Source organism: Heptranchias perlo, chromosome 14 (genome assembly GCF_035084215.1).
Source record: "Heptranchias perlo isolate sHepPer1 chromosome 14, sHepPer1.hap1, whole genome shotgun sequence".
Classification (NCBI taxonomy): Eukaryota; Metazoa; Chordata; class Chondrichthyes; order Hexanchiformes; family Hexanchidae; genus Heptranchias; species Heptranchias perlo.
The window spans coordinates 31,496,060-31,515,016 of NC_090338.1; positions in this window are offsets into that span (position 1 = coordinate 31,496,060).

Consider the following 18,957-nt stretch of genomic DNA (forward strand, 5'->3'; position numbering starts at 1 on the left):
CTTCTGCTTCTTGGTCTGTTGAGGGTGAAATTGGTCTTCGGCAGTATTGCAAAATAGACGCTAACGAATCGACAGCCTGTTTCACACCCTGCCCGATTTACTTTCGAAAGCGGGATTTAAAACAAGGTGTCGATTCACTATCGTCCGTTTTTGCATTACCTCCACAGACCAATTTCACGCCCATTTTCTTGTTGCCAGATATCAGGTTACCATTTCAAAATAAAATTTAAAAACCATGGAATCAAAGCTTTGAGGTGGCAGTCCATCATTCACATTCACTTTCACTTTCTGGAGTGTTCTGTCACATTTCTTGTGCATTGCGATGTCCATGCTTTTGTCCTCCTGGGCTGCCACATGGAATTATAGCATGGCACTTTAGTCTGTAACACGTCCTTTCCAAGAGAAGAGACAAGTTAACATTTTGAGTGCATATCTTTCATCAGATCTGTTTTAATTAAGTTTATACATCCGAAGCATTAATTTGTCATTTCTCTCTACAGATGCTGACTGACTTGCTGGCCCCGAAATTCCTTGGATCGCAATATCGGTGATTATGGGGTATCCAGCAGCAGTGAGAGGGAATCTTATGTGCATGGGACCAGTGAGCACAAGCACCACTTTAAGCACATTTCCTGGACTCAGCAGCTCATGTCAGCCAGAAACTTCAGCACCTACTCGATCATGGAAGGCGGATTGCCTAGGGAACACCTCCCCCCACACCACCCGCCCCACCCTAGGACTAGACAGACTAGATGCAGGGAGGAGGTTCCCGATGGCTAGGGAGTCCAGAACCAGGGGTCACAGTCTCAGGATACGGGGTATGCCATTTAGAACCGAGATGAGGGGAAATTTCTTCTCTCAGAGGGTGGTGAACCTGTGGAATTCTCTTCCACAGACGACAGTGGAGGCCAAGTCATTAGATGTATTCAAGAAGGAGATAGGTATATTTCTTAATGCTAAAGGGATCAAGGGATATGGGGAAAAAGTGGGAACAGGGTACTGAGTTCGACGATCAGCCATGATCATTTTGAATGGCGGAGCAGGACCGAAGGGCCGAATGGCCTACTCTTGCTCCTATTTTCTATGTTTCTATGTTTCTATTGCCCTGACCCTGACCATAGTCAACTTCGCTGCCTAGATGATGCACAATTTTTTTTAAAAATCTTGGTCTTCAGGTCTTGGTACGCCTCCACTCACTCGAATGTACCTGTCTCCATCAATATGCCAGATCCCACTGGAGCCTAAGGAACAGGAACTCCTGGACCCATAACTACGCCGAGTTACGGCGGGATACCAGAGAAACGCTTGAGGAATTTTAGGCTGATGCATATTTCCAGCACTTTCGATCTTTATATCCGAGTTATACTGCTACTTTTCATGTAAGTGCACATGCAAAAACGCCACACATTAATGCAAAGGGGCAATATGACTGCACCCTAAGAGTTACTAATTCCTGTTTGTGGTTGTCATTCAGTAATTGTCTCACTTTACAGGTAAATTGTAGTGCCTTCCTTCCAAGAATCAGGAAGCAGCCAATTCTGTTGACTGAAGTAGTTGTATATTTTGTAGATGTATCTGCTACTGTTACATGCTTCTTTGCTTATTGCATCTCTTTTCTAGATGCGAGGGTCAGCAAATAGGCCTCAGGTGCCTGAAATAAGGATGCTACTGCACAACTGTGGTTAAATTGATAGGTAGAACATTTAATGTGAAGCAAGTTGGAAAGAGTGTCACTTTCCCCTGAGGTACGTTGTCCCACCTAGCAACCTAACTGTGAATTCTCAAAACTGTGAACATATATGGCTGGCAGAATTGGGTCCCAGCCACCTTCTTGGCCGTAACCATTTAGACTGCAATAACAAGAATAAATGGACCTTTTTATAAAACCCTGAATTCTTGGCACAATGCATCTGTTAAGTAACTGTCAATATAGAGCAAAGCAATTAATTCTAGATCCTACTTGTCAGTTGGAGCAATGCCAATTACAGTCTAAAATCTTTACCTTAAATTCATAGAAACCAATGAAATAGTTCTTAGAACACAAAAATATGGAGGTGGAACAAGCAATGCTATTCATCCCATTTAGTTCCACATCACTTTATCTTACAGGAGGTTTAATTCATGTTCTTACTATTTTGAAACTTCCACTGGGATTAGGAGAAACATTAATTATAATAGGAAGCTAGTATTAACAGAGTATCTCACAATAATTCATGTTTAAACCCCTTTTTTGTCCATTTGCGTATCAGACAGCATTAAAAACAATGTAACCAAGGGAACTGTAACAAATATCTTGACATATTAGCTCTATGAATCATTCTTAATGTGTCATATAATCAACAAGATAAATCTATCCATAACTTTGATCTGTCTTGGCGGGACATGGTACAGATGGCAGTGGAGTTGCCCAATATTTTGGGTTGGGAATCTCCTGCGGGCAAAATATGAAATCAAATATCTTCAAAAGTATTTGAACAGCAGAACTTCTCAAACAAGGAAACAATGATTTACTTGTACTTCTTTCAATTTAGTATACTGTATTCGCTGCACACAATGCGGTCTCCTCTACAATGGGGAGACCAAACGCAGATTGGGTGATCGCTTTGCTGAACACCTCCACTCAGTCCGCAAGCGTGACCCTGATCTGCTGCTCGCTTGCTATTTTAATTCCCCATCCCACTCCCACTCTGACCTCTCTGTCCTCGGCCTCTTACACTGTTCCAATGAAGCTCAACAGAAGCTCAAGGAACAGCACCTCAACTTTCGATTAGGCACTTAACACCTTCTGGACTCAACATTGATTTCAATAACTTCAGATCATAACCACTGCTTCCATTTTTTCAGACAGCAAGTGCTGGTAGTGTTTCTGATGTTACCATTTACAGCTCCTCTAGACCCATCTTTTGTTTCTTTACTTGTCCCATTACCACCCTCCTTGCCTTGCACCATCATCCCTTTTATCATTTAATCACTCCTGCCCTCCACCCTATCAGGCATCTTCCCTTTTGTTCTTTCCTCCCCTCCCTTCCTTCCCACCCTCCTTTTCCCTGGCTCTGTACTTGCTTAAACACTGTTCAATCTTCAACTTCTTCCAGTTCTGACGAAGGGTCTTTGACCTGAAATGTTAACTCTGTTTCTTTCTCCACAGATGCTGCCTCACTTGCTGAGTATTTCCAGCATTTTCTGTTTTTATTTCAGATTTCCAGCATCCATAGTATTTCGCTTTTGATTAGTTTGATACATATGGGGCGAAAGCACGCAGTTTGAAACAATGAGAGAATTGCTTCAGAAGCGGTTGTTTGAACCAAACGAGGGTCTTAGAGAAGGAAATCCAGATGAATGAATCCTCAAGTAGAAAAGGACAAAAAGAGGCTGCATTCATTATGTCACAATAAAGTAATTTGTTTACTATTTAACCAAGACTACTGAACTCATCCAAAATCTTACACAGAATAATTGTCTCATTGTGGACTGTTTCATTGCATTTATGTTTATCCATATTTCACTTTTAGTGAATGCTGATTATTGTGCTTCATATTACTTTATATGTGTAAATAAAGATATTAGCAGTTTAACTCTGTAAATGTATGGTTGTATGGTAATATCTGCCATTTTGAAAATAATTTCAGAGCATTGTGCTGTTATATCATGTCAGAAGATTATTTCAAGTGGGGTAATTGTTACTCCCTTGCCTACCCTCCTCTGCAAGAATAGAGTATAGAAAAGGTAACAGCTTCTGGATCATAGAGACAAGATTTGTATACTGTTAGGCAATTAAGAGAGAAGATGGTGCAACCCTCACCCCTCCCTACCCACAAAGCCGTAACAAGTCTTGTTAGCTTGTGGTTGAATTGCTTCCTTTAAAATAGATGCCAAAATGTTTAGATTAAAACTAACAGGCCTATAATTTTCAGGACTGTCTTTTTGATTTAGTCTGTTTTAATTTAGGTCATGTGCTGCTACCACTTCTTTGTCAAACAAGCTTTAAGAACAAAAAAAATCATGGAACAATGAAAGATATTTGGCCAATCAAGCCCATTCCTTCCATTGACCATGCACAATGTAAACTATTATGAATTGTATCTAATCCATTTAATTGTCAGAAAAAAGGTTCTGCAGAGCTCTTCTTGCCCCAACTGCAAATCAAGCAAACTTCCACAATTTCTGTCTAATCTTACATCCTTCATTACTCAGTTTTGTCCTGTTGATTTCCTTGACACGATGTCCACAATCTCACTAGCTCAGAAACCATCATGTTACATGGAAAATTTGAGCATCTCTATCTGCACCTACCTTTTGATCCTCAGATTCATTCCTAACTCAATATTTACTCAGCTTCTTTTAGAAAATTTCTGGCATGGTCGCCCCTAATGGCACTGCAAAAACTTCAAGTGCCAGTTTTTTAATAACTGTTTCATTGCACACTGGTTATTTTCTCCATAAAATACACATGCATTCACCACCATGTTACTTACCTGACAGGGAATACTACCTACATCTTCTGCAGTAAAACAGTTGTGAAAAAAGTAATTGAAAACACTCTGCATACTCTCAGCTCTCTCCTCCCCAAGGGGCCCACTTATTCTTTTAATACTTTGCCTGCTATAAATGTATGCAAAGATTTCCCCTTTTAATTTCCCCTAGCGTCCTTTGTGAATTTCTATTACAATGACCTCTTTTCACTCCTCTTAATTATTGCTTTAGCATCTGTTATTTTACTTTTTCCCCCCAAACTTCCTTCTTCTAATTTCATTGAAATATTCAAACATTTTTTAATGCCTACTCTAAATCCCCTATTCAACTGTTTAGGTTTAAATGTTTGCACATTATTCTCCCAGTTTTATATTTCATAGTATTTCTGGTACATTCTTAAAGGGGCAATGTCATGATTTAGTGGAATCTTTTGGGGTAACCATGAGCAGCTTGCTTTGAAAACTCCACAGCTGCCATATTGGCTGCCATAAGAGTTTGCGCTGGGGTACATTTGACATCTGTTGCAGCATATTTAGCATTGAAGTTTTCACAGGGAATGTTATTAATCAACTTTTAGTAGATTGGTAAATTATTTTGTTGTGCTGGTATGACCAGTGACAATACCACATCACTGCAGAGCCCTGTTTACAAAGGACTGCCACCAGGATAATAATCTAGGATTTCTGTCTAAAGTACTAACATTATCCTGTACAAACGAGGAAAAACTGTGAGAAAGCACATTATAACTAAGATGATCCCATAATAGAGACTGTTATAATGAAAGTGGACTACATAATGATCAATATAGTCTGCTTCTATAGACTGTTAGAGAATATTCATAAGGACCTACTTTTTGATATTGTTGCTCTGCAGAGTAAATGTGCACAAATTTAATGAAACATATCTCCTGTATTAAAATTCACAGTCGGTGGTTTTAGAAACGTGCCCACAAACCCGCCCTTTGTCACCTGCATCTACAGGACAAATAAAGGGTTCTAAAGAAAGGCCATAACAAGCTAGATTATGCTAGGAGGTTATGCTAGAACTGTATAAAACACTAGTTAGGCAACAGCTTGAGTACTGCGTACAGTTCTGGTCACCACATCACAGGAAAGATGTCATTGCACTAGAGAGGGTACAGAGGAGATGTATGAAGATGTTGCCAAGACTGGAGAATTTTAGCTGTGAGGAAAGATTGGATAGGTTTGGGCTTTCATTGTTTTCATTGGAACAGAAGAGGCTGAGGGGTGATTTAATTGAGGTGTATAAAATTATAAGGGGCCTAGATAGAACGGATAGGAGGACCTATTTCCCCTAGCAGAGGGGTCAGTGACCAAGGGGCATAGATTTAAAGTAATTGGCAGAAGGATTAGAGGGGAGCTGAGGAGAAATATTTTCACCCAGAGGGTGGTGGGGTCTGGAACTCACTGCCTGAAAGGGTGGTAGAGGCAGAAACCCTCAACTCATTTAAAAAGTACTTGGATGTACACTTGAGGCTACGGACCAGGTGCTGGAAAGTGGGATTAAGCTGGATAGCTCTTTTCCAGTTGGCACAGACACGATGGGCCGAATGGCCTCCTTATGTGCCGTGTCTTTCTATGATTCTATGATTCCATGATAGATTAGTGGAGGCCAGTGAAGTTCATGCTAAACTTAGTGTGGGTTCATTTCCATGGACTCTCTTCCTTTCATTTGTTGTAAGTTTGGCGGAAGAGCCATGGAAACTCAAAAATTCAGCCATGAGGATTAAAAGAAGTTTGGCTCCAGCTTCATTGACAATAAACAGCAATAAATAGTTAGGGTAGAATTTTTGTGGGGGTTCCACAATCACCCACTATGAAGGTTGGCAGAAATCGCAGACAACTGTGACAAGTGGGAGGTGGTGCATTTTGGTCGGAAGAATAAAGAGGCCACATACTGCTTGGATCACAAGAGTTTAAATGGGGTAGAGGAGCAAAGTGATCTTGGGGTACAGATACACTAATCACTAGAAGTAGTGACACAGGTTAATAAGACCATAAAAATAAGCAAGCCAAGCACTGGGGTTCATTTCTAGAGGGATAGAATTGAAAAAAAGAGAAGTTATTTTAAACTTGTAAAGAACCTTGGTTGGACCATACTTGGAGTACTGTGCATAGTTCTGGTCTCCATATTATAAAAAGGATATAGAGGCATTGGAGAAGGTGCAAAAAAGATTCACAGGGATGATAGCAAAACTGATAGGATATACTTATCAGGAAAGGTTGAACAGGCTGGGGCTCTTTTCTTTAGAAAAGAGAAGGCTGAGGGGTGACCTGATGGAGGTCTTTAAGGTAATGATAGGGTTTGATAGGGTAGATGTAGAGAAAATGTTTCCACTTGTGGGGGAGTCCAAAAGTAGAGGTCATAAATATAAGATAGTCACTAATAAATCCAATTGGGTATTCAGGAGAAACTTCTTTACTGAAAGAGTGGTAAGAATGTGGAATGCGCTACCACAAGGAGTAGTTTAGGCAAATAGCATAGATGCATTTAAGGGGAAGCTAGATAAGCACATGAGGGAAAAAGGAATAGAAGGATATGCTGATAAGGTTAGATGTAGAGGGGTGGGAGGAGGCTTGTGTGATGCATAAATGCTGGTGTAGACAGTTGGGCCAAATGGCCTGTTTCTGTGTTGTAGACTTGATGTAACTCAATGTAACTGATCTGAGCCAGTAGGGACAGTGGTGTTGCAATTGACCTGAGCGACACAGAACTCGTGAGCGAAAATTTCAGTGAAAATACCCAGTCTTGATCGCTATCCAGTGATCTTTTTTGGAAAATACACATGTGTGGATGTTAGATAAGGGCAGGATCCAGCTCAGCTGTGAAACTCCTTTAGTGAATTAGTCGAGTGGTGTCCAGGGTCCAGGCTCAAAAGTGAAAAATTACCATTTGGGTGAAGTACTGGAGAGCAACTGCCATTTACTCAGCATCTTAAGGAGAGTTTTTAAAGATCCCTTGCAAAGTGGGCAAAAAACAACTGTACAATGTTCAGAAACACTGTAACCTTAAATTGCCCACAATTGATGAATGAAAAGCTATAGGGAACTGGACAGGAAGAAGATATAATGAGTAAGGCATCAATTTTTCCGGTGGTGTATAATAATAATACACTGCATCATAGAGTGTCAGGATACAGTAATGGCAATTCTGTTGTGCTTTCTAACACTGCTAGGTCTCATTTCCAGAATATCTGTTTGGGGGAGCAGACTCAGATGCAGTGAGGGAAAACTGGAGGGCATATATCAAAGAGTTGGGTCTGCTATGTCTCAACGTATCCGACTCAAGAGTATCATTGGCAGAAGCAGCAGCATCCACCCCCCCCCCTCCCGCCATCGTTCCAAGGCATTCGAGGAATGGAGTTTATTGTGGGAAAGGGGAAACTTGAAGAGAGAAAGGAAATTATCCACAGACTGGGAAGAGAAAAAAAATCTCTGTTGTAGCAAAGGACACAGAATGAAAGCTGGAGAAAAAGAAAATTTGAGAGGCAGAATCATTGACTTTAGGGACATCAACACACATCAGTGAGTACAACAGTGGAACAGGTAACAATCTGATTGATTACAAGTCATTATGCAATCCTCTATTGAACAGAACGGTTCGAGTTCCTCGTGCTAGTGCCACCTGTCGATCAGTACGCACCAGTCAGATTGCTATTCAATATTAAACTTTTACACTGCTGGTGATAACTGTTTTGTGCAATCACAGATAAGGAATCAACCAGATTTATCAAAGTTGTAGGCATGCTATCTGTCATATCTTCTAGCACAGGCATAACAAAACAAGATTAAAATGCGATAGACTTCCCACAGTATTTGTTGAAATGCAAATTTTGAGCTTAGAGTCCCCCTGGTGGGTAGTTTGATATTAACGGAGTTAATGAGAAAAATCACTCTTAGCCATGTGTTGGGTAGCTCAGTAGTTGACTATTATGTATACATTAAATCAATAGTTTTCAGATTCGCACCCTGGGGCACCAAATTACAACAGTAATAAAACAGAAACTATATTGATGTGTTAATAATACACAAGAATAAGAATAATTTTATTTGCATTATTTGCTTTCAGAAGACAATTTTATTTTTTATCTACTGTATTCAAATTTCTCTACAATTCAATACATAATATTTTTAAAGTCTTTGGCACTAATTTGAGATCCTTTTGATTTATATAATTCTCTCTGTCCCATCGCAATAAAACTTTTAAAGTAACTTCAGTATTTTGTACGGTTCTGCTATCCTTCTGAACATGCCCCTGTTCACTTCCACAAAAAACCGCTGTAATATTTAGTCCAATCTATTTTGATTAATATTTGCTGTGATGTTAATTTTATAGTTTCCTCTACCCTCTGCAACTAACTGCCAAAACTTCCTTAAGCTCTTTTCTTATCCTGCCAAGCTTGACTGTTCTTTCTGTTCCCTTTGGCTGACCAGCTTCTTGTTAATAAGGAAGGTTTTTCTTTCCTGAGATAACCACAGTTTACCTACCCACAAGGAACTGCGGCATTATAATTTCAGTAGAAAAGTATCCATATATTTCTGTTTCTATTTAAGGGCAGTTGAAGCCTCAATAGGTGTTACTAAAGCCATTGATTGCTAAAAGCTCTAGAGAATTCCAGGCTCCATGGGGTATCTTTTTTAACGGTTTCACCTCACACAGTGTGATGCGGAAAGCTTAATATTACAGTAATAATGCTACTCAGGTATATTACTGTTATATATTAATTTTGTACTACTAAAATAAGCTATTTGTAAGCAATTTTAAACAAATTAGAATGTTTAAAGCTTTACTTTTACTATGCTCTTTGTTGCTTGTCTTCCTTTTCTCTCTACCTTTTCTTCTATGTTGTGTTTGGAAGTGGGTTTGAATGAATTTGAAGAGAAATCATTTATTTTGCAAGATCACTGTCACAGTGTTTATTCCTTCAGACGGTACATGCTCTTACTTGTTAATCCTGTACTTCTTAGTCAGGAGCATTACCTCCATAACTAGGCTCCATCTGCTGGATATATATGCAGTTATATTATATACGCTTAGACACTACATCCTTCTTTTCCTTCAAAAGTTAAATGCTCAATGATGACAAAACTTAATTGCTAAATATTCTGACTTGCCTAATACTTAGTAGATAGCAACTAACTGACATTTTGATTACCAAAATGTTAATTTTTTGCTTGCGTGCTCTTGGTGCAAAGCTTCTTCTGCTGGGAGAGCACATCAGGAAATCAAAGAGCCCATGATTTTCTGTAATGAGCTACACACATGTGGTTTCCTAATGAGTGTGTCTTCATGCCAAGAGCATGCAAGTGGAAAATTTACTCTTAAATTTCTAAAACAAATAGTAACCATAAACAATAATACTAAAACCATATTAACTCCAGCACACACTAACAAATTTACTGAAGTCAATCCCATTCTATGGTGACAATATTTGAAGGCTATGCAGATGCACATTAGTCTTTAACTCTCCCCATCTTCAAATGCCTCCTCAAAACTTATCTCTTCGACCATCCTTTTTGGGATCTCCCCTACTATTTCTCATTGTCCAGTTCCCCAACCCCCTTATGTTCTTCTGTGAAGTGCCTTGGGACTTTTACCACTTTAAAGCTACTACATAAATGCAAACTGCAGTTGTTGTCCAGTGAAGAAAGGGGTAATCTGGAATTCTAGTCATGCCACCATATTTAATTTGAGGTTTGAACAAAACACTGTCACATCTGAATGAAATTCGGTGATTAAACATGCAAAGAGAAAAAAATGCAAAATAGTACACCGCAACTCAGTTACAAATATTTCCTATTCTGGGCTGAAGAATCACAACTGACTGGTGTATTGGTGTATTTGAAATCAAGGATTTTTGTCATGAAATAGTTATCATAGAAATATGTACAGATGTAGTCAGAAAGATATACTGGTATCCCAACCAGTAAGAATTTTGCTTCAGTATCAAGTTTCAAGCATGGAGTGCTACAATTGAATCGTAATATCAAAGGTCTATTAGTCAAGTAAACACTTCTTTACTTGTGATACTGCCAGGATTTGCTCCCTGTTGAAAATAGCTGTCAGATAAATTCTTCACATCTCTTTTTGATGGCTATTGTGGTGAAAGTTAAAGTTCTGGTGGGGTCTTTATTTTCATTATACTGCAGCCAGGGAATGAATTTTAAGATATAAGAAAGAAAGAACTTGCATTTATATGGTGCCTTTCACCACCTAAGGATGTCCCAAAGCGTTTTACAGCCAATGAAATAGTTTTGAAGTGTAGTCACTGTTGTAATGTAGGAAATGTAAGATCCACTATTCTAAAAGAAGAAAGTAACAGTTTATAAATGTTTAGTTTGTGCAGGCTTTTTTTTATGGGAAACCAATCCTAGTGTTTACATTTGCAGGAACAACAAGTGAGATACACAAAATATGGTCAGTCCCTCAGATTCCACTTCCTTCATATGTTTGTAATAATAAATGTATTACTAATGTACCAGAGCTTGATTGTAACACCCCTCCTAGGTTACTGGAATATAAGTTGGGCTACTAAATTTCAAATGTTCAAAGCCCACTTGATAATTCTTTTTTTGGCCAATGATATAATGGTGAATATCTTTTCTAATCATCATAGTACTTACTGGGTAATGATTATTTAGCATAACACTAGCCATGACAGCAGAACTTAATTCACTTACAGGCTATAGCTACGGGCAAATTTGATTGGCTACCAACCTGATGTGCAGGTAGCCTGCATGCCAATAATTTTTTAAAAATTCTTTTTTGCACAAGACTGAATCTTAGGCTCAAAAAATATTCATTTTCACAGTCATCAAATTCAAAATCTAATTTCACATCTCAGATGGAAACAGCTGGTTACATTTTGCTATTTGGAAATTTCTCTCTGGCTTGCTCCACCTCTTCTGTGGGACAAGCCCTTCCCAAATGAAGCAGAATGAGTACAGAGGACAGAACTGAGAGACAATCTATTCCCATGCTTTAAGAATTTGATTGCATGACACTACATAACCTCACTTTAGTGTGTTTGGATTACTTTTACAGCCTAGATCTGAAGATGTCAGAACAAGAGAGAAGAGAATGTTTCAGGCAGGCTGGGTAATGTCACAGAGCACAGTGCTCCAGTCATTTGAGTGTGAATTTGACTTACCTCTTTTCTGGAATGTGCATTTAGTCCAAAACTGACAGGTCTCATAAAATTCAGGCATTTCATCTCCCAGACCTACTTAAAGATATCTATGCTTCTCAAGAGCTAACTGGTAGCTGAACAATGACTGTGATAATGGAGCAACGATGCAAACTACTTAAAGGGGTACTGTCACTACATTGTGGAATTCCTGGACCAGCCAAGACAAGCCAACTCTAAATATTCTACTTGAGGTCCTGTCGCAGTGAATTTGCACTGTAGTAAACATTACTTATTCAGACTTTCCAAATGCTTTCTCTTCCCTTCTTTATTTATTTATTTGCAACCTTGTCTTTCCGATCTGCTTTAATTCCCCAGTAAGCCTTGTCATTTGCCTTGTTTAAAAAACTTATGAAAATGGCAGATGCAAATGGTGACACAATGATGGTGGAGTGGGTTGCGGGCAGTATCATTGCATGTTTCTGGTAAAATAGCACAATGCATCTTCAATATTTGTAAATCACAAAGTGCCAAAGAAATTAAAGCAGCAACAACTGCAGTATTATGCAATCAACATCAGCAATTAGTCAGAAATGCAATTTAATTCAATGTAATTGTTTATCTTGAGTTTGATCCAGAGCCTAAAAATACTTTATTATAAACATTCAAACTTGATAGCAGAGAGTCAGATACAGTGCAGGATACCCTCATTAGATGCTTTAACACATGACTGCTGGATGCCAATCAATTATTCCCTTCTACACATCAGCAGCAATACAGAATTGCTTGACTCAGTGGTAGCACTTCTTTCTCTAAGTCAAGAGGTTGTAGGCTCTAGTGTAACTCCAGGATTTGAGCACATAACCCAGACTGACTCTTCAGTGCAGTACTGAAGGACTGCTGCATTGTGAGAGATGCTGTCTTTAGATGAGATATTAAACCTAGTTCAGGTGGATGTAAAAGATACCATGGCATTTTTTCAAAGAAGAGTAGAAAGTTCTCCTGGTGACCTGGCCAATATTCAGTCCTCAACTACTATCACCAAAACAGATCAACTAATCATTCATCACATAGCTGTTTATGGGAGCTTGCTGTGTGCCAATTGGCAGCCAAGTTTGTCTACAAAGCAACAGTGATTTCAAAATTAAGTCATTGATTGTGAAGTGTTTTGGGATGTCTGCTATCATGAAAAGCACTATATAAATATAAGTCTTTCTTTTAGTGTTTGAACCCTTAAGTAGTAGGTATTGAAAGTTATCAAGCATCAGAGAAACAAATCAGGCACTTTCCGATGGCTTAGTAGGCAATGCACCACATGGTATAATATTGCACCGTACAGACCAGAAAGGTCCTAAATTTGGTCTTTGGTCTGTGCCAAAATAGGTGTTCTCAGTTGAGATGGTGATGGGGTTGTTTCAATTGACCTTAATTTCCTTGGGCTAGGGAGGGGATAAATATTAGCTGGGATTCCAGCTCACTGTCCAGTGCTGGAAACTGCACAGGTGTGGACCTTGAAGGTGGAAAGAGTGGAGCTTAGCTTTAATGCTCCCCATAATTGATAGCTTGCCACAATCACATAGGCAACGCATCTCCAATCTAAAATGACTACCTTTGCCACGGTCAAGGAAGGTTCATTGCCAGAACTTGCCAGCTGTAGCCCCTTTTTCCTCTGCAACCAGTTAAATCAGATGACTCCAATTTATTATGCTTCAGGAAGAAGCCCCACCAGTCACTCGGGCTCCTTAAAACACAAAAAAATTGGACATTTAACTGGCTGAAGAGGACAAAAGGATCGGTGACCAACAAGTTCCTGCAGTCAGCCATTCAGGCTCAAGACAACTGGGGACGTTCATTGCATAGGAGACTTCAACAATTGTAGATGTGGTGTGCTGATTACCGGAAATCAGATGGGCAGGAAGAATCAGAGAATTGGAATCATACAAAAGGACAGGAAAATTCAGGCATAACATCGGCAATCTGGTTTGCGGGTGGGTAAAAACATTGCACTGCTTTCCCAATATTTCACCCATATGTTGACATGAGAAATGTGCCCATTTGGACATAGTACCAGATAGCTGCCACCAACGATGGCATTATACTTGAGTCATGATCTTCAAGAAAGATAGGGAGGAAAGGTGGGAGAGAATTTTAAAACAAACTAGTAAGCTCTCCCTGTGAGCAACAGACAGTCTTGCCTTTTATGTCAGCCTTAATTCCCCATTAAATACAGGCTATCCCATTATAACTTCAATATGATAATTCCAACGCTGTGTCATGTTTGTCATTAATACATTTTATCCAGCTACTCCTGCAGCATTTTACAACCCTCAACATTATTCCACACAATCATGAAGAAGCTCTAAAGTATCCAAACTGTTTAGGAATGTACAAGGTCCAAAATGTCATGGTTTGACAGTACAATGGGGAATTCTGCGAAATTGCTTTCATTTATCTAAAGAGGCACTGTCTTCATGAAAAAGTGCTTTTGGTAAAACATTTTAGTTTGAGAGGGGAAAACCAGAATAAATGTATTATTTTCATCATTACTATCCCCAAGTGACATCATGATATGTTTCCCTACATTGTATGCTTTCACATTGCTTGTTTGGAAACTAATGAAAAAAGATTTGCTTTTGTGATGCAGATAATAAGTCTTTAATTTCTCTTGATTTTTCTCACCCTATTTCTTAAGTTTGTTTGAGCCACTTCCCTTTTCCAAGGCCTGAACTGGAAATGAGATGTGGCACAAACAACCTTAAGAAAAATGGAGAGGAAAGTCAAAAGAAATTAAAGGCTTTTTATCTGCATGAAAAAAGCAAATCAGATGACCTGTTCTCAAGCCTGTCAGTCTCGAGCTGAGGGCTGGGAGGTGCATGAAAGTGAAGTGCAGTGAGTCATCTGCTGATTTTCCTTCCCCCAGGGAACTGTGTAGTTTCTAGTTGGTCAAAAGTCAGGAGCTCATTATATGAGAAATCATTGGCACAAACCCAGTCTGTGATTTCATGGGCTAAAGTATTGTACCAAAGTTCTGGCAAAAAAAAATGTTTTCATTTGATTCTCCCTGAAGAAGCAATATTAAACGTAAGGCTCTGCTCATGTTTAGTCTGTAACTGGTCACAGTTCAGTGCTGTTAAACTAACAATTTAACTGAGCTACAAGGACAAGGCTTAATGCTTTAGCCTTGTCCCCCTAATGCAGTCTTAATGATCTTGGGAGAGAAGTCTGTACATTTACAGTACAACAAAAACATTTCGACAAAAAACATAATTAACAATCTTGAAACACTGCCTGGCTAAAATTTCATTATCAAATGGATTTGAATTACAATCTATATCAGGGATCCTATCATTGGTGAGTATTGTGAAAATGAAAAAAAAACACTACAATCAAAGTAGTACAATTCCAGTGGATAGCTTATATGATCAATTACAAGATGGACTAATGTAATATTTTGGTAAAATAAGCAAATTGCTTTGAGATTAAAAATTCTAGTTGAAAAAAATCACTTTATTTATGAGACCAATCTCTATAGCACTGGAACCTGAAACATGAAGCTGCTTCAAAATTTAATATACAAATGAAGCCTATATTGCAGTCATAATTTAATGGTGTAAGTAATTGTATTTGTCCACTATAAAACTCCAGCCCATTCATTTGTGATATTTTGCACCCACTGCTTAAAAGGGTGATTGCTGCTGTTTCAGGATGTGACAATCAAGCAGTGAAATGATGTTCTAATATGATGATGTTTGAATTACATAGTGTGACAAATTATGTCTTTGTGTTCGCCATTAAGACAGACACAAAAACCCTTATCAGTAACTATTTCCAAGCAACAATATCCCTTCATACACAACACGAATAAACAGAAAAAAAGTAATGCACCGTTAAAACTGATTCCTGGGATGGCAGGACTGATGTATAAGGAGAGATTGGGTCGACTAGGCCTATATTCACTAGAGTTTAGAAGAATGAGAGGTGATCTCATCGAAACATATAAAATTCTAACAGGACTAGACAGACTAGATGCAGGGAGGATGTTCCCGATGGCTGGGGAGTCCAGAACCAGGGGTCACAGTCTCAGGATACGGGGTATGCCATTTAGAACCGAGATGAGGAGAAATTTCTTCACTCAGAGGGTGGTGAACCTGTGGAATTCTCTACCACAGAAGGCAATGGAGGCCAAATCATTAAATATATTCAAGAAGGAGATAGATATATTTCTTAATGCTAAAAGGATCAAGGGATATGGGGAAAAAGCGGGAACAGTGTACTGAGTTAGACAATCAGCCATGATCATTTTGAATGGCGGAGCAGGCCCGAAGGGCCGAATGGCCTACTCTTGCTCCTATTTTCTATGATTCTATGAAAATTAAAAAAGTTGACATTTTGAATGACACGGGGTTTCTGCAGATATCCTGTTAGTTATATTTAAGATTCTTCTTTTTTGGATTGTACTGATTTTTCTGATTAACTCCCTGCTTTTAAAATTATTCCTAGTCTGTAAAAACTGATTTTCACCACAAATTCACTCTTGGGTGAATTTCTAAAATCTCATCAGGATCTGGCTATCTGAGGCTGTTCCAGCACTATAGGGAGACAGCTTCTGATTTGCTCTGTAACATTTTCCGTCATTTCTTCACCAATACACGAGAAAGGTAAGTCAGACAAAGATTAATGTAATTTTATTTTAAGTAAAATTAGAAACAAATATTTTATTTGTTATATTGTTTAGTAGTGGTGTGGAATTTTCTCTCTGCATTTTCTCTGAAAATGCATTATCAAATGAAACTGGAATTTTCATGTCATGTGCCTGCCATTCATTTATATTATCTGCATGAAAAACACTTAATCAAATTGTGCTTCATTAGGAAAAGTACTGCAAATATTTGTAATACCTCTTGCAAATGTTTATTCAGTATTTGCAAAATATTGCTTACGAGTGGGAATTTTAGTACATACACACTATGTATCATTTAAAGCTATTCCAGCTTCACTAAATGCATTATTGATTCATTTCTTAATCTAATGGCTGTAAAACAGCTGGACAGCACTTGAAGTCTCTATCATTAACTGTTCTTAAGTTGATCCTTTACAATGACAAACAGCTTTATCAGAATCTCTAAACATAAATCATAATCCTGTTGAATTTGTTCGAAGATTAGTCAACTTAAGGCCTGTGGTGTCAATGAATAATTTTTTGGGGGTGTAATTTTTTGCACATCAAGGCCATCAATATTATAACATAAGAGTAAAGGACTCAATAAAAACAATTTGTGTTGTAGGTTGTAATGTCACTTTATCTGGTACACACAATATTGTTACACTGAATCAGGCACTTGCAATTAGCTTGAGTTCGTATATAGGGAGTTTTGATTGACAGGTCTAAGCAAAGTGCAGTGAAACATCTTTGTTAGGACTGAAGGATTCCTTTTGTATTAAGATAGAGTTCACCTGATTGGTAAATCAAAAAGAAATGCAAATAATTCTTTAAAAGGGCACCATCATGATGTACATTTTTGGCAAAGGTGATTTTTGTGTGTGTGTGTGTGTGTGTGTGTTCGTGTTAAACGCTCGATGCCCCATGTCATTGCTTGCTCATGATGCTTTTGTGATGGCACCAAAATTAGAATCCTCTCTAATAAGAGTGAAGAAAAGACACATGATTTTAAAAAAAACAGGTGGCCCTCCTTTTTGATTGTTAGTCTCACATTTGCCAGAGATTGGCTGGTTAGGATAATTGAGAGATACACCAACATGTAGAGATCAAATTGTTTTTTGAGAGTTTATAAAGGCCTCTTGCCTGAAACTATGAAAATGTGGTTCATGACAGTTAATGGCATTTATTATTTTGCTACCTATCCCTGTAGAACATAATTCAGAGCTAAAAAATTGATCAACATCTCAACATTGGGACATAGAAGGCTCAAGGCTGGAAAAGACCATTGGTCCATTTAGTCCAACTTCCTGCTGTTCTTTTCAATTTATTCTCAGGATGTGGGTTTCGCTGGCAAGGTCAGCATTTATTGCCTATTCCTGGTTACCCGGAGAAGGTTGTGGTGGACCTTCTTCTAGCAGTTTGATACAACCCAGTGGTTTGCTGGGCCACTTCAGAGAGCTGTTAAGAGTCAACCATATTGGTATGGGACTGGAGTCACATATAGGCCAGACCGGATAAGGACAGCAGGTTTCTTTCCCTAAAGGGTATCAGTGACTCCGTTAGGTTTTCAAAAACAATCTGACAGCTTCATGGTCATTTTTACTGATACCAGCTTTTTATTTACAGATTTTTTTTTAACTGAATTCAAATTCTCAAACTGCCATGGTGAAATTTGAACTCACATTCTCTGGATTATTAGTCCAGGCCTTTAGATTACACATCCAGTAATATTAACACTACACTACTGTATGCAGTCAACTGCATCTGCCAATTGTCTGCCCCTTTCCCCAAACAATTAAGATCCTTGTGTAACTTCTGTTTATCCGCCACCATATTAACTGCATTTAGTTGTCATCTGCAAATTTTGAGATGCAGCTGCTGGTACCCTCTTCCAGATCATTTGTAGAACATTAATGAGTACCAGTCCCAGCACAGAGACTCCACCCATCACACCTCTCCAGCCAGAATACACCCTATTCACACAGACCCTCTGGCTTCTATTGCCCAGCTCATCCTTTTACATTCCCACCAACACTGTGTCTGCTGATTTTGTGTATCAGTTTTCTATGTGCCTTACCATATGACATGCATAGGCAGCTGGGATTAAGTGGATCCCTTGAAGAGTATAGAGATTGCCGGAGTAGAGTTAAGAGAGAAATCAGGAGGGCAAAAAGGGGACATGAGATTGCTTTGGCAGATAAGGCAAAGGAGAATCCAAAGAGCTTCTACAAATACGTAAAGGGCAAAAGAGTAACTAGGGAGAGAATAGGGCCTCTTAAGGATCAACAAGGTCATCTATGTGCGGAACCACAAGAGATCCTAAATGAATATTTCACATTGGTATTTACGGTTGAGAAAGGCTTGGATGTTAGGGAACTTGGGGAAATAAATAGTGATGTCTTGAGGAGTGTACATATTACAGAGAGGGAGGTGCTGGAAGTCTTAACGCGCATCAAGGTAGATAAATCTCCGGGACCTGATGAAATGTATCCCAGGACGTTATGGGAGGTTAGGGAGGAAATTGTGGGTCCCCTAGCAGAGATATTTGAATCATCGACAGCTAAAGGTGAGGTGCCTGAAGATTGGAGGGTAGCAAATGTTGTGCCTTTGTTTAAGAAGGGCGGCAGGGAAAAGCCTGGGAACCACAGACCGGTGAGCCTGACATCTGTAGTGGGTA